Below are 4,880 nucleotides of genomic sequence, written 5' to 3' on the forward strand. Positions count from 1 at the left end.
ACACATTGTGAGTTACATTGCATGGTTTAGAAAGATACTGCTATTACTCCATTATACTTATCGTGACTCACTTGTATTTATACCACTAATATTGAATATCTTTTAGGAGCTGACCATCTTGTAGCAGGAGGCAGCACACAAGGAGCTATAGAGCAGGGCGTTAGGAGATATGACAGGCGTGGAGGGCAAAATGGGAGGAAATGGCCGTTCAGAGAGCAGGTGGATTTCCACAAAGTGGAAAGTTAAAGAGAGTGAAAACTGTTTTCCGTAACAGGAAGGTGGTAGACAGAGAGCAGCCCCTTAACAATACACAGAGCTGACATCTTAATGAAGATGGGTCTGGACTTCTAAACTAATTAATTTAAAATTAACATGGTGCCTGATGGCAGGGATGGGTGTAAAACACTTTACCAAAACCCTGTTACTTGGTCTTCAATGTTGTTGCCCTCCATTCCCCACGAGTGGATGATTGTGCAGGAATGGTATATGCTTTCTAAATGAGGTGCATTATATAGACATAAACACTTGTAAGGGTACCAAAACACTCCAGTTACATGGCAATTTGATCCATGTTTATTAAGCTGGTGTTTTAGAATGCTGAGATTTGTATAAATGATACTTTTAAGCAACACAAGCTGACTAAGGTCTGAATTTCCCTTTAATTCCATAGGCTTGTGACCACATGTACTCAATATAAGTGTAATGATGGGCAGCATGGTGGTGCAATGTTTGGCATTGCTGGCTTGCAGTTCTGGGGCCCTGGGTTCAATTCTGGACCTGGGGTCCTATCTGTGTGGAGTTTGTATGTTCTCCCTGTGTTTGCATGGATTTCCTCCAAATGTTCCAGTCTCCTCTCACAGTCCAAAGACATGCTGGTAGTTTAATTGGCTTCTGGGGAGGTTGGCGCTGGTGTGAGTATGGGCACATCTATGTCTGTGTATGTGTGTGCCCTGTTCAGGGTGTACCCCACCTTGTGCCCATTGCTTGTGTCCTGTTCAGGGTGTACCCCACCTTGTGCTCCGGCTCCCCTGTGACCCTAAATTGGATGGGGCAGTTAGAAAATAGATGAATGGAGTAATGGCCGTGAATAACTCCAGCATCTGGTGCTGGTTGAGAGTGTGAAGCTTCATAAAACCTGAAATGGATCAGATTGCAATACAGCGGGTCTGATCCATTTCCCCACAGTGAGATGGCCAATCCAAAGGTGTGCACCCAGCTACAGTTCAGAACAGAGGTTCAGGGCTGCAGAGGAAGGAAAATAAAATGACATTCCATAATGAATTAAAAGCAAATAACAAATGTATGACATTAAAAGAAGGCTTGCCTGTGAGCATTTCAAAGCCCAACCTCGGGCAGAAAGGGCTCTGCCACAGAGAAAGCCTTGTTTTTCTTTTGAGGTTGCTTTTCACAGAAAAGAGACCGCAGTCCGGCCAGCTCATTGTTCAAATATGGCACAGGAAGCAGATGTCATGAGGACAATAGGAAACATCTGAGTATCGAAGTTTTGACAGCCGCAGCCCAGAGGAGTAAAGAAAAGAAAGGCTAAACATTGCAGAGCGGGTTTAACCCTTTCTGCCTTAAACATTAAATGATCTGAAATTAGGTCCTCTGCAGCTATTAGAGCATGGGTGTGCTGAGATGATCTCTGACACAGGGATGCAAAGATAAGATAAGAGATAAGATCACTTTATTGGCCATATACAATTTCTTGTATTAGGAATTTGTCTTTTCCCATACCCCAACTTGCTCTCCATGACACACACAGACAGGGAGAGAAGCTTGGGGTCAGAGCGTAGGGTCAGCCATTTATATGACACCCCTCAAGCACTTGGGGTTAAGGGCTTTGCTCAGGGGCCAAATGGAGTAGGATTCCTCTGCCGGCCACGGGATACAAACCGGCAACCTTCCAGCAACAGGCGCAGATCCTTAGCCACAGAGCCACCACACCCCCAAAAAATTCCCCCTGTGCTGCATTAATGCAATTGTGGCATATCAGCTGAAGTGAGGATAGTAAATAGCATCTTACCTGCCACTAGAGACTGTTATGACCTCTAGTTTGTATGTAGGTTCACATGAGGTACGTCATTTAATTAGTTAATTGGTGGAGGTCTAAGAACCACATGATCACATGGGGTTAATTTAGACTGGTGTACAGAGGGACTCAGCTTGTGGCAGTTGGTTTTGGGGTTTTTTAGAGCCTGAGCTGGGTCTGGTAGAAGATTGTTTTGCTGGCATAAAGACTTTTTTATACCACCCCTCCACCTCTGATTTGCTGGCCATCATGAGTTTCAGGCCTCGTGAGCCACCTACTTACAGGAAGGCCTGTCACAGTCATACTCCATTGAGCTCCTGAAATCTGTTGAGCTGTGGAGCCATGGCTACCTAGGGAGATCATCATGTAGAAGAAAAGACACTCGGAGTTGCTTCTTTAGTATTACTGACAGTGCTCAACTTTCAATTCAGGCTTACATGAAGAATTGTTTTTCTTTATAACAGAAAGTAATTATGATTTAAAGCAAATCTCCCTGTAGATGTCATGTCAATTTCACTTGAATTTCAGATAATTCATAAAAGCAATTCCTACTACCTGGCAGTCTGAGTATCTTAAAAAGCCTAGAGAGCCTGTCATGTGGTGTATGCAAAGAAGCACTTCATAAAATTCTTTACAGCAGGCTCAACTCACTTGAAATTAATATCTTTGCACCAGGTGTGTTGTAGGTTATGGTTCCAAATTCCTGACTAGAACGTTTTTTCTCAGGCAGAAAGCCTGATGTTTTAAAATGCTGTAAGACTGTTGCTGATCTATGGTGTGAAAACGATGGGTAACTTCACACTTCTTAACATGCATTTAGTTACAGTTGCCTGTACCTTTCCTCTTCAAGCAAATGCATTGCCTGTGTTCAATACCTTTAAGTTCGATACTTTATTGCCATAACGACTAGTTGCATGGATTTGGTATGAAAGTCATCAGTAAAATTAAAAGTGAAAGTAAAAAATGTGCCTGTTTGACAGTTTCTCACTGGCTTTGAGACTCAGCACTCAGCTGCTGTAATTGTGGAGAACAATAGTGCGTCTCTGGGTGGAACACCCACAGCTATTTGTATAAAGTTCCCACTTGTGTACTCTAGTTGGTGTTTCACTGTTAATACTGAAGAAGTATATTGGGTTGCCATTGTCAGTGTATTTGAGGATTTTGGATACTTGAATCGGTTCCCATTTAGTCTGTTCTGCTCAAGACTTCCCTCATCACAACCTCAACATAAGGCAATCCAGAAAGGATGAGACTGCCAGTATTTCATGCCCTTGTGGAAAACACCCCACATCCTATTTAAACCTTTTTTGTTGTGTGCACACAGGCAAATATGTTATTTGCTAGATGATTCCTAATATTTTAGCCAGTCTGAATTAACAGACCAGGAGGCCTAGAACATTTTAAATTCAACATTAATTTAGTAACACAGATTAAACGTTGTACTCTTGTCAAGTTTTGGATGGTAACAAATCCCTCTCCAAAGGAAATTCGACAAACACACACTGCAGGTATGTGACGTGCAAATTAAGTGATGGCATAAAGATGATGTTATGTTTTAAAAAATACGCTGGGGCATTCTCTGGTGCCTCCTTCCATCTCTAATAAGTTACACCTCACATTTCCACAGGAAACTGTGTCACAAAGGTGACAGTTGCCACAGTTGCTGTGCACAGTCAGTGCAAAAGTATGATGAGTCAGCACTGCTTCCTGGAGACTAAGGTTCAAAGCCACAAAGTAAAATGATGAATGGAGTGGTGTGCTTAACAGTCACTTTATACTATTTAACGGGGCAGGAGGTCAAGGCACCTGTTGAAGTATAACATACACTTGATTCCTTCACTGGAAACAGTGAGCAGGGCCATCCAGCACCTACTGTAGATATCTTTCTCATGGTCACAGAAACTTCCTGCTATTAAAACACCAGACACACGTTGTGTCATTTACTTTCATTAAGGATGTCTTCTTTTAAGAGTGTTGGTTTAGGGGTTTAAAGAGGGCTAGACACCTTCCCAAGCTGAAAGGCACTGAACTGTGATGACAAACAGCACTTCATCTTCTCGGGCTCACTCAGCAGCAGCTCACAGAAGGCTAAGAGGCCTCCCAGAAGAAAACTGGGAAGAGTTTGACTGCTGTTTCTGGAACCAAACAGATACCGAGGCCCAGATGAAATCAAAGCCACATCATGTCTGAAAGTGATGCAACATTCACCTCCTATTTGTCTTCTTTACTAAACGTAAAAGTTCTGTCATAATTTGTCATTGGTTTGTCTGCTCTCACAATCTTCTCTATTACACTTTTTGAGCCAATTCAAAGAGATGTTGTTTTTACATAGAGAGTGGTCAGTATTTGTTTCTCCTGGTGGACCCAATGAGCTGCAGTAGGCCCTTGCTCACACCAGATGCAGCAACAGAACGTGCCATTCCACTTATCGGAAATCATGACCTTCTTTATTTGCAGAGTGCAGACACTCCACTTCTCAAGTGCAGTTAAATAAGCGGCTTACTTTTTTAAATTGCTGTGGAGTTTATCCTGATCCACATCCAGTTCAAATCAGAACAGGATGTACCTCTTTTTTTTTTCTTCATAGTCCATATCATGACTCAAGATTAAGAATAAAAGTGTTTCGTCCTATGCAAGTTGAAAACATGTCTTTTGGCGATTCCTTCACTTTAAGCAAAAGCACAAAGACAGATTTGGGAAGTCATTGGCAATCGTACATTGCACCAGTAAGAGGTGAATTTTGCTTAAACAGGAATATTGCTTTTCCCACTCACCCAAATGTATCTTATTGGATAATATATGCTTTGCACCTTCCCTGTTTCCACTTATAGTAAAAGAAGAGTCCAGA

This window comes from Lepisosteus oculatus, chromosome 5, assembly GCF_040954835.1.
Source record: "Lepisosteus oculatus isolate fLepOcu1 chromosome 5, fLepOcu1.hap2, whole genome shotgun sequence".
NCBI classification, from domain to species: domain Eukaryota; kingdom Metazoa; phylum Chordata; class Actinopteri; order Semionotiformes; family Lepisosteidae; genus Lepisosteus; species Lepisosteus oculatus.